We start from the raw sequence: 12,771 nt of genomic DNA, 5'->3' as shown, positions 1-12,771 counted from the left end.
GTTGCTTTTAAAAATAATATCCCACAGACATAACACTGGAGGACATATTTACAGTTCTTTCATGGTAAAAAAAAAATCTGTGCTCCTTTATAGTCACATGTGTTTTATGCATCAGTCTGAGCAATGGTCTTATTCCAAATTCCAACACAGGAATTGCTTTGCATGCTAAAATTTCATTTTTAAGCAGCCATTGTACAATTTATTTATTCCTCTTTCAGCTTTTAGACCTTTACAACAAGAACGGCTTTAGGTTTTTGGACCTCTGGTAGGAGTGAAAGCAAATTTTGGAACCGATTAGGTACTAAGGCAGTTCAATTAAAAGGTATTTGAAACTTAAGGGCTGTTTCCAAATTTTTGTTCACAGGCCAATAAATAATATTACTGCCAGCAGCAGTGGTGAGATTGAAATGTATATTTTGCAAAATGGTGGCCTTAACATACACACAGCTATTATTTGCTTGAAAAAGCAGGTATCCCGCTAGAGTAGTTTCTTGTCCCTTACCCTCCCAACAAACATGGTTATGAACAGCGACAACTTCCCCTGGCCTTGTTTGCGTATACGCTGGAACTGTGGGGATTTTAATGGCCAGAGTGTTTATTGGCTCCCTATCCCTATTCAAATGTCGGGTGTTATTTTAGGAGCACTGACTATAAATCAGTTAGGCAAACCAGGTATTTTAATTTTCCAAATATCTTGGTGAATTACCCAATTCCACATGCATCCTCCCCACGGACCCAGCAGGATGCAGTATGAGGGAGCCCACACCCCTTTAATTGGTCCATATGCTTGGAAGGAGCATTGCAAATGTTTGCACTTTTATCCAGAAAATTTTCAAGTATGTTTTCAGGGCCATAGATTAGATGATACTCCTGAAGTATCTGTAAGGGCAGTGGCCAAGTTTGATGCTTGAGATTACTTTGTATGGCCATTAGCTGGTTATTCAGGAAATCCTGAATTTCTGAACATGCCAGATTCCACTGCAATGCCTTTTCAGCCTTAGTGGTATTTAGCACCAGTGTTGTCAGCAGTTTTGGGGTTATTGAACTAAGGGCAGAAATAATACGTAATTCACCAACTTCAGCCTGCACCTGAGTTAACTGTGCTTCAGTGATAAGACCTGTGGCCTTTTTAAATTGTCCTCATTTTGTTTTATGTTGTTGGCCCTTATAACTATTTTAAATTGCAGCTGCACTATTGGCACCATTCCATAAGTGTTTGCCCCCCCCCCCTTTTTTTTTTTTTAAGAGGAAACCAAGGCCCTTTACTGTGCTAACCCAAGGGCAGCCCCTTTTGAGCAATTAGGGTATGCAGAGGTGACTTGGAAGCTGAATAAGGGCAGCGTGAATTTTATAGGTTTTTAGAGTAGTATTAATTAGGGTTCATCGATATTCTAACATCTCTTTTTGGTGAAGTACTATACCACATCTGTTGGCTATACACTTTTTTAATACAAGAACTAGGGGTCACCAAATGAAATTAATAGGCAGCAGGTTTAAAACAAATACAAGGAAGTTCTTCACGCAGCGCACAGTCAACTTGTGGAACTCCGTACCTGAGGAGGTTGTGAAGGCTAGGATTATAACAGCGTTTAAAAAAAGAGAACTGGATAAATTCATGGTGGTTAAGTCCATTAATGGCTATTAGCCAGGACGGGTAAGGAATGGTGTCCCTAGCATCTGTTTGTCAGAGGATTCATAGATTATAGGACTGGAAGGGACCTCGAGAGGTCATAGAGTCCAGTCCCCTGCCCGCATGGCAGGACCAAATACTGTCTAGACCATCCCTGATAGACATTTATCTAACCTACTCTTAAATATCTCCAGAGACGGAGATTCCACAACCTCCCTAGGCAATTTGTTCCAGTGTTTAACCACCCTGACAGTTAGGAACTTTTTCCTAATGTCCAACCTAGACCTCCCTTGCTGCAGTTTAAACCCATTGTTTTTGGTTCTATCCTTAGAGGCTAAGGTGAACAAGTTCTCTCCCTCCTCCTTATGGCACCCTTTTAGATACCTGAAAACTGCTATCATGTCCCCGCTCAGTCTTCTCTTTTCCAAACTAAACAAACCCAGTTCTTTCAGCCTTCCTTCATAGGTCATGTTCTCAAGACCTTTAATCATTCTTGTTGCTCTTCTTTGGACCCTTTCCAATTTCTCCACATCTTTTTTAAAATGCGGCGCCCAGAACTGGACACAATACTCCAGCTGAGGCCTAACCAGAGCAGAGTAGAGCGGAAGAATGACTTCTCGTGTCTTGCTCACAACACACCTGTTAATGCATCCCAGAATCATGTTTGCTTTTTTTGCAACAGCATCACACTGTTGACTCATATTTAGCTTGTGGTCCACTATAACCCCTAGATCCCTTTCTGCCGTACTCCTTCCTAGACAGTCTTTTCCCATTCTGGATGTATGAAATTGATTTTTCCTTCCTAAGTGGAGCACTTTGCATTTGTCTTTGTTAAACTTCATCCTGTTTAACTCAGACCATTTCTCCAATTTGTCCAGATCATTTTGAATTATGACCCTGTCCTCCAAAGTAGTTGCAATCCCTCCCAGTTTGGTATCATCCGCAAACTTAATAAGCGTACTTTCTATGCCAATATCTAAGTAGTTGATGAAGATATTGAACAGAGCCGGTCCCAAAACAGACCCCTGCGGTACCCCACTCGTTACGCCTTTCCAGCAGGATTGGGAACCATTAATAACTGAGTACGGTTATCCAGCCAGTTATGCACCCACCTTATAGTAGCCCCATCTAAATTGTATTTGCCTAGTTTATCGATAAGAATATCATGCGAGACCGTATCAAATGCCTTACTAAAGTCTAGGTATACCACATCCACCGCTTCACCCTTATCCACAAGGCTCGTTATCCTATCAAAGAAAGCTATCAGATTGGTTTGACATGATTTGTTCTTCACAAATCCATGCTGGCTGTTCCCTATCACCTTACCACCTTCCAAGTGTTTGCAGATGATTTCCTTAATTACTTGCTCCATTATCTTCCCTGGCAAAGAAGTTAAACTAACTGGTCTGTAGTTTCCTGGGTTGTTTTTATTTCCCTTTTTATAGATGGGCACTATATTTGCCCTTTTCCAGTCTTCTGGAATCTCTCCCGTCTCCCATGACTTTCCAAAGATAATAGCTAGAGGCTCAGATACCTCCTCTATTAGCTCCTTGAGTATTCTAGGATGCATTTCATCAGGCCCGGGTGACTTGCAGGCATCTAACTTTTCTAAGTGATGTTTAACTTGTTCTTTTTTTATTTTATCCGCTAAACCTACCCCCTTCCCATTAGTATTCACTATGTTAGGCATTCCTTCAGACTTCTCGGTGAAGACCGAAACAAAGAAGTCATTAAGCATCTCTGCCATTTCCAAGTTTCCTGTTACTGTTTCTCCCTCTTCACTAAGCAGTGGGCCTACCCTGTCTTTGGTCTTCCTCTTGCTTCTAATGTATTGATAAAAAGTCTTCTTGTTTCCTTTTATTCCCGTAGCTAGTTTGAGCTCATTTTGTGCCTTTGCCTTTCTAATCTTGCCCCTGCATTCCTGTGTTGTTTGCCTATATTCATCCTTTGTAATCTGTCCTAGTTTCCATTTTTTATATGACTCCTTTTTATTTTTTAGATCATGCAAGATCTCGTGGTTAAGCCAAGGTGGTCTTTTGCCACATTTTCTATCTTTCCTAACCAGCGGAATAGCTTGCTTTTGGGCCCTTAATAGTGTCCCTTTGAAAATCTGCCAACTCTCCTCAGTTGTTTTTCCCCTCAGTCTTGATTCCCATGGGACCTTACCTATCATCTCTCTGAGCTTCCCAAAATCCGCCTTCCTGAAATCCATTGTCTCTATTTTGCTGTTCTCCCTTCTACCCTTCCTTAGAATTGCAAACTATGATTTCATGATCACTTTCACCCAGGCTGCCTTCTACTTTCACATTCTCAACTAGTTCCTCCCTATTTGTTAAAATCAAGTCTAGAACAGCTTCCCCCCTAGTAGCTTTTTCAACCTTCTGAAATAAAAAGTTGTCTCCAATGCAGTCCAAGAATTTGTTGGATACTCTGTTCCCCGCTGTGTTATTTTCCCAACATATATCCGGATAGTTGAAGTCCCCCATCACCACCAAATCTTGGGCTTTGGATGATTTTGTTAGTTGCTTGAAAAAAGCCTCATCCACCTCTTCCACCTGGTTAGGTGGCCTGTAGTAGACTCCTAGCATGACATCTCCCTTGTTTTTTGCCCCTTTAAGCCTAACCCAGAGACTCTCAACACTTCCGTCTCCTATGTCCATCTCTACCTCAGTCCAAGTGTGTACATTTTTAATATATAAGGCAACACCTCCTCCCTTTTTCCCCTGTCTATCCTTCCTGATCAAGCTGTACCCATCCACACCAACATTCCAATCATGTGTATTATCCCACCAAGTTTCAGTGATGCCAACGTCATAGTTGTATTTATTAGCACTTCCAGTTCTTCCTGCTTATTCCCCATACTTCTCGCATTTGTATATAGGCATCTAAGATACTGGTTTGATCTTTCCTCCCAGTTTTGTCCTGACTCTCCTTTCTCTCTGCCAATATAGCCCACACTCCCTCTCGTTTCCGACCCATCTCCCCGGTCTCCATGTTCCCCACTTACCTGTGGGCTTTGCTCACCTGTCCCCGTTGAACCTAGTTTAAAGCCCTCCTCACTAGGTTAGCCAATCTGTGTCCAAATAGGGTCTTTCCTCTCCTCGAAAGGTGAACGCCATCTCTGCCTAGCAGTCCTTCCTCGAATAGCATCCCGTGGTCTAGGAAGCCAAAGCCCTCCTGGCGACACCATCTTCGCAGCCAGGCATTCACCTCCATGATGCATCTGTCTCTGCCCGGGCCCCTACCTTTGACAGGAAGAATTGAAGAGAATACCACCTGCGCTCCAAACTCCTTCACCCGTACTCCCAGAGCCCTGTAGTCACTCTTGATCCGCTCAGTGTCACACCGCGCAGTATCATTTGTGCCCACATGGATGAGTAGCATGGGGTAGTAGTCAGAGGGCTGAATAATCCTCAACAATGCCTCCGTAACGTCTCGGATACGGGCCCCCGGCAGGCAGCATACCTCCCGAGATGAAATGTCAGGGCGACAGATGGGCACCTCCGTCCCCCTCAGCAGAGAGTCTCCGACCACCACTACCCTACGTTTCCTATTCGCAGTGGTGGCAGCAGACTTTCCAGCCTTAGGGGTACGAGGCTTCTCCTCCTTTACTGTAGGGAGTGATTCCTTCTTTCCTGTATCAAGAAGAGCATAACGGTTACCTATAACCACAGCAGGAGGGTTCGGAGCAAGGGTGGAGCACTGCCTGCTGCCAGAAGTAACCAGCTGCCAGTGTCCACCCTGAGCCATCTCCTCCTCCACCAGTGGTGTATCAGCAGTCCTGTGTACTGGGACAGCTACCTCAGCTGTCTCCACATGGACACTGTCGAGGAATTGCTCGTGGATACGGATGGAGATGGATGGCAGGAGAGAGATCACTTGATCATTGCCTGTTGGGTCCACTCCCTCTGGGGCACCTGGCATTGGCCACTGTCGGTAGACAGGATATTGGGCTAGATGGACCTTTAGTCTGACCCGGTACGGCCATTCTTATGTTCTTATGTACTTTTGAGAGGCATTGCCATTAATAGCATAGGAAGGGGTATATTGCAATATGGTGCAGGTTAAGTTATTAGTTGCTGGAATTATTTTAATACAAGTAAAATTTTCCATGGCAGAACAAACCCTTTAGTAAATAATCAAACATATACCCAATTGCGTGACCAAATAACAATAAGGGCCTTTTTTATTCAGCATACTGCAAATTTTAAGAACAGCCATTATATTTACACCTTTATAGAACTCTTTGATTTTAATTTCTGATTTTTCTGGCTTATTTGTAGTGATAGTATATATTTTTATTTCCACCAACCCATTTGTTTTTTATTTAATTGTTTGTTTATATGCACTATTTTGGATTTTGAAAAATAATAATTTTGAACAAAATTTTAGTAAATTACTAAGATGTGAAGGTTTGGACCAATGGATTTTAGTGGAATATACTGTATTATCGGTATTTGGGTAAATTTTAGGGTGGTGGCAGAGGTGGAGGGGATGGTGGAGGAAATGTTTTTGGCAGCAAGGCGTTTTTGATATTTATCCTGCGGAAGCCAATTAGTGAGGGCAGTACATTCCCATGGTACTTGCCCAAAAACACAAGGTGCAGCCTGAGGAATAAACCCCAAGACCCAATTAGTACCACATTCCCAAGAATAGATCCCACAATTCCCTCCCTGCCAATATACAATACTTAGTTTTCTTCACCAGGGCCAATTTTTAATGTTCTTTGGAATTTCTGGACTCTGGGGGTTTTAGCAGCATGAGTGGGTTGTTGTTTTTTTTGGAACTGTTGTGGTTTAGCATTATACTGGGGAGAGGTTACTAGCACATTACCCAGATTCTGGTCCAGTGACCTTAAGAATTTTTCCTTTGATGGTGGATTTTATTGTAGAATTGCTGGTGGTTTTGGGCATCCAAAAGAACATAAAGGTATTATGAAGGTTTAACAATAACAGCAAGAGCATAGCTACATACGTGAACCAAATTGAGGGCATGAGCCATTTTTGCACCATGGCTATTTCTTTTATTTTGGCGTGGGGTTGGCCGTGGCAATTAGGTGCCAGTGGGCGCTAGGCTCTCCACTGGGCTTTTAAAGGCAGTATTCTGGCCTTGTGTCTCCTGTTTCCCTTTGCTAGTGGGCCGAAGCTTCAGCTGGCTGTAAAGGCAGCATGTAGGACATTAAGGTGGCTCCGATTGCCACGGACTGATGGATCGGGGTGCTGAGGTCTAATTTTGTTTCCTGAGATTATATTTAGGCTCCTTTTTGGGGCCTGGACAGAGATTACTGTTTCTATTACCCTGGTCGCTTTCTAGAGGGGGGTCTGCCGGATGGAATTTTTTAGCGTCTGGGTTTAAAGGCGGCGTTGTCTGTTTGCAGTGGGAGGCGTGGATTCAACTGACGAGTCCCTTGCACTTGACTGCTGTGTGGGTGGTTAACAGGACCTGGTAGGGGCCTTTCCAGCAAGGCTTTAGGGAAGGTTTTTTTTGGTGTACCTTAAGGTAGACCTAATCTCCGGGCTGCAGTGGGTGGCACGGCGTGTCAGCTGGTTCAGGCAGGGCACTTTATACCTGTGAGTGAATAGACCTAATGCACCGCATTAGTATCTTGCAATATGCCATAACAGTGTTATTGTTTAGTTGCAAATTCAATTTGTAAGGGATCGGGGGAGGGGATACTGGCATTCTTATGGGTCTGGCCATAAGGATTTTATGTGGGGATACGCCATGTTTGCGTGTGGGTGTGCTCCTCATATACATGAGGGCAAGGGGTAGGGCATTAGCCATTTTAGGCTGGTTTCAGCACAGATCGAGATTTTGTTCTTTAATTTCCCATTTTTCCGCTCGACCGCTCCCACACTTTGGGGGTGGTGAGCACAATGCAGATGTTGAGGGCCTTGCAAATCTGTTGCATGATTTGGCCTGTGAAAAAGGTGCCTCGGTCACTGTTGATAGAGACAGGTAGACCAAAATGGGGGATAAAGTTTTTTTAACAATCTTTTCGCCATGGTGAGGCAATCGGCCTTGGCACAAGGGAAGGCCTCTATCCATCAGGAGTACATACAAACACAGACAAGGACATATTCATAAGAACAACATTTCGGCATATTGATAAAAATCAATCTGGATATTTACAAAGGGTCCCCAGGGGGTGAGGTGCACAGCTGGTTTAGTTCGTACTGGTCTGCCACTGTTGTGGGCTAGGCAGATAGGGCAAGAGTTACAGTACTGCTGCGCCATTATGGAAAAACTTGGGGCATACCAATATTGCAGCACTGATGCTATCATCCCCCCTTTGTTCACGTGCACCATTTTATGGGACACGCGAGCAAGATAGGGGAGCAAAACCTTGGGCACCACCAAGCGGACGTCTGGGGAGCGCCACAAGGCATCGGGATGTAAAGCACATTTATTCTGCCTCCACTTGTTTTTTTTAATGCTTTGAGATTGAATTTTGCATAAGAGCTAAATTTGGGGGGAAATTAGGCATGGAGGGAGACTGTGAAATAAAGAAAATAGAGCCAAATGGAGCCAGAGACCTGGAAAGGGCCGCCTGCCTGGCAGTAGCATCTGCCAAAGCATTTCCTCTTGTAACATTATTATAAGGTTTTTGATGAGCAGTACATTTTACAACAGCAATGGCAGAGGGAAGCTAAAGAGCAGAGAACAAACTATTAACATAAGGCCCATTACAAATTTTTGCCCCCCATTATGTGAGAAATCTTGGTGTTTTTATAGTTGCCCATAGTTATGGGCCACTCTGAAGACATATTGGGAGTCTGTGTAGATGGTAACAGATTTGTTTTTGGCCAAGGAACTGGCACAGCTAAGGGCAACAAGTTCTGCGACTTGGGCTGAGTGTGCTTTCGGGAGGGAGTGGGCCTCCACAGGGAGGTGTTGGGAACAAAGAGCATAGCCGGCCACAAGCAGGCCTGCAGGATTTTTAAGACAGGACCCGTTTACATAGAACAGCAGATTAGGATTATGGAGCGGGGTGTTTTTTAAGTTAATTTTAGGAGTGGAAAGTTTTGTAGTTACGGCTAGACAGTTATGAGGTTTTTTATTGGCAGCAGTGGGGAGTAAAGAAGCGGGGTTAAGAACAGGGCAGCAAGTAAGAGTTACACTTGAAGCATTTAAAAGCAGCATTTTATACTTACTTAGTCTGGAGTTAGAGAGATGCTGGGTTTTACTTTTTAGAAGTAGGGCAGTTAAAGCATGCGGGACAGCAACACAGAGTGGATTTCAGAATGAGAGTAGCACAAGTTTTGACAAGGGCAGAGGCTGCAGCTACCGCCTGGAGACAAGGAGGGAGTCCAGCTGCCTCAGGGTCCAAGGGTGAGCTATAATATGCAATGGGTTGTTTTGCATTGCCGTGAGTCTGAGTAAGGATCCCTAAGGCTATTCCCTCCTTTTCATGGCAGTAGAAAGTAAAGGGCTTTTGATAGTTTGGTAGGCCCAAGGCAGGGTATTTGGTGAGGGCTTTTTTAATTTGAGTAAAGGCCTTTTTGGCTTTAGGGGACCATGGAAGGGGCTTTTGGACCTTGTTAAGGGTTAGTTTTTGCAGAGGTTTGACAAGGGCTGCATACCCAAGGATTCATTGTTGGCAATACCCGGCCATGCCTAAAAAGCCGCGCATTTGCTTTTTAGTAGTTGGTTTGGGGACCTGGAGAATGGCTTGTACTTGCAAAGAGGACAAGTGCCTTTTTTCAGCTGAAATATTATGTTCCAAATAATGGACCCTTGGCAAGCAGAGCTGTAGTTTAGATTTGGAGGCTTTGTGGCCCTTCTGGGCTAGAACTTGCAAGAATACAAGGGAATCGGTTTTGGAGGCTTTTAGTGAAGATGATGCCAGGAGCAGGTTATTTACATACTGGACCAGAGGGGACCCCATGGGGAATTTAATGTTGTCCAGATTCTTTTTGAGGATCTGGGAGGACAAGGTGGAAGATTTGGTGTAGCCCTGGGGTAACCTGGTCCAACTATACTGAAGCCCTTGGTAAGTAAAGGCAAACAGATACTGGCTATTTTTATGAATAGGGATTGAGAAGAAAGTCAAACAGAGGTTAATAACCATAAAATAAATGGCGGAAAGGGGAATGCAGGAAAGGATAGTAGCAGGATTAGGGACAACGGGGAAGTTAGGGAGAACAGCAGCATTAACAGCATGGAGATTTTGGACAAAATGCCAAGCTTGTTTGCAAGGATTTTTTACAGGTAAAATGGGGGAGTTACATACACTGACCATAGGTATAATGACTCCTTGCTCGATTAAGGAGGTGATTACTGGTTGAATTTCTTCCTCGGCCTGTTTTGAGAGTGGGTACTGCTGCACCCTGGGAAGGGGTTTTGCTGAGTTTAGATGAATTTTAACTGGTTGGACAGACCCAATATACCCAACCTGGTTGGCATGATTAGCCCACAAGGAGGGAGGGACCTTAGCCAGCAATTTTTGTTACAACAAGGAAGGGCTGGGGTCGGTTTCCTCCTTTTTAGCATCCACCTGTAAGACTGCCAGGACCTTATCGTAACTAGGACCAGGCACATCTAAATACATGCCTCCTGGGGTACAATAGATGGTTCAATTTAATTTACAGAGCAAGTTTTTTCCCCAAAAGTTTAACCGGTGAGAAAGAACTGAGGAGGAAAGCATGACGGTCAGGCAGAGGACTGATAGAAACAGACAATGGTGAAGAAACGGGGTGGGGAATAGGAGTATTGCCCACCCCTACTGCATTCACTATCTCAGACATTACAGGGAGGGAGGGGAAGTCGCTGGCACAGAGAGTAGACCACGAAGCACCAGTATCTAGCAGGCAGGAGGTAGGGGTGCCATTAATTACACAGTTACATATGGTCCAATTTGGTCCAACGGAATAAGCAAAGCGATGACGTTACCAGTCTCCTGGCTATCCTAACAGCTTTGATGGAGTAAAGGGGCTGGGGAAGGGGATGACGGTGGAAAGACAGGATTAGTGGATTGGTTAGGCCAGTAGGGACAGTTATTTTTTCAGTGGCCCTTTTGCTTGCAATAGTGACACATGCTATTAGTTTGTTTTTGGGAAGGTGGGCAGAAGAAGGAATTACGATTTGTCCCCCCCCCCCCCTTTTCCCCCGCAATGGGCAATTGTTGCAAGGTTTCTGCACGTTTTGGACCTGGAGGGCCATTAATTTAATTTTCGTGGCATCCTTTTTTTGTTTTGGTTGGCAGTGATAATGTTGGCAGTTGCTAAAATTTTATCTAGATTTTTTTCTTCCCATTCTACAATGTCAATTTGTGGATTGAGTCCCTGAACAAAAGCAGCTACCACGGCTTGTCTGGCATCTTGCTCGGCATTGTCTATACCAGAATGTCTTTTGAATACTTGCTTGAGGCATTGCGTAGAATTAGCAGGGTTTTTTCCTTTATTTTGTTTACAGGTGTTAATTTTGGTCCAGTCTGCTTTCTTTGGGGAGACTGTGAGGACTGCATTTAGCAGTCTGTCTCAAATTTCGTCTATTTGATCTGATCATGGCCTGGGTCATCCGCAGGCCACCAGGCTACCTTATAAATACGATTTAATGTTTCCCTGGGCAAGACTCCTCTTAGGAGTTGGTTTAAGTCTGCCCAGGTGGGGTTATAACAGCTTATGACAAATTCCAAAAAGAATTAAAAACTAACAGGGTCTTCTTGTATTTTTGGAAACTTTTTAGTTAAATTATACAAATCTGTGGGAGACCAAGATGCGTGCACAGACACCAATGTTCCCTGACCCAAAGCGCCGATGCCCGGGAGTTGGCGCAAGGGGAACACTGTTTTATTATGGGGACACAGGGTTTGAGGGGTGGACGTGAGGAGTTTTTGTCGTCTAGTATTTTTCACTGGCCCAGTTGAATTTAAATTTATCAGTTCTTTTAACTGGTCATACAGACAGTGAGCCATACGTTCTAAGGAACTCATTGGGCTTGTTGAGGACTCTAAACGTGGAACAGAAGGTGACAGCGAGGTTTTTGCTTGGGGTGGGAGTTCCTGGACAGTGGAGTCAGCTTTTAGGTTATATGGCAGTGGAGGTCGCTTGGGGGCCTCTCGACCAGTTCCAGCCTGGCCGGGCGATCCTTCACCGCCCTGCGCAGTTCCGGCCCGATTGGACAGTTCGCCACCAACTTGCGCAGGTGGTGCAACCAATTGTCTGGATTCTAAATATAGGTCTATAATATTTTCAGGTGGGGCTGAGGGGGTTCCCCGAAGAAGCCTTGAAGGGTAGAGAGGTATCTGCTGGCCAGCAAGAGTTTGGGGAGGAGCCAGTTTCTCCCTTGCCTTTTTTAATTGTGTTTTAAGTTTCTCCTGGGAGTCCTTGAGACTCCTCATTTGAGATTTACAGCGCTGTTTTTCTGTTTTTCCATACCAATCAAAATATGCCTTAAACTGACCTTGCCCGACTTTCTTGGCCAGAAGTGTGCCTTTGAGGTGCACAATCTTGTCAAGGTCAAAACTTCCCCCTAGGGGAAACTGCAATTTTGGATCGTCTTTGTTTATACCAATTCCATTTGTTCAGAAACTTGCAAGTGAAAGGACTGTAATTTGTGTACATGTAATACACAGATGTGCCTTTTGGTAAGGCGGTTGTCCCTTTGGACCCACCGGCTCCCATTTTTCCCAGTTCCTGGTGAGGCGCATATCACCTTGGACCCTCCGGCCCCCAGTATCTGGATTCCTTTCACTCGAGTCACTTACACAGGGAAGGCTTATTTAGGACATCCACGACTCTTCTACAGCCCCCTTCAGCAAAGAGTGTCGGCTAGTCTCAGAGAGAACAGCGCCGCTTACTCTGATGCTTCAGGTGAGGTGATCAGACCAGTCAGTGGCTTATGAACCACCTTCAGGCAGGGGCAGAGACAGGGGAGGAAAGAGGTCACGGGAAAGGGCCGTTCAAGGACGGGAAAGGATAGGGTCACACAATCCTAGACCCAGGCAGGCCCCTCGCCGGTCAAGCCATGCAGAGCGAGACTGCCTCGGTCAAGGCCCTCTCTTTGGCCCTACTAGTTGCGGTTACAGGGCTTGCATTAGAGACATCTCCGGTCGCGAGCTGGTGGGCTTTGCAGAGAGCTCTGGACGTCTTCCTGTGACCCTCACTCACGCTGGCACACAGAAACAAAGTCCCACTGAG

Source organism: Trachemys scripta, chromosome 2 (genome assembly GCF_013100865.1).
Source record: "Trachemys scripta elegans isolate TJP31775 chromosome 2, CAS_Tse_1.0, whole genome shotgun sequence".
Taxonomy (NCBI): domain Eukaryota; kingdom Metazoa; phylum Chordata; order Testudines; family Emydidae; genus Trachemys; species Trachemys scripta.
Note: the sequence above shows the minus strand (reverse complement) of the source record.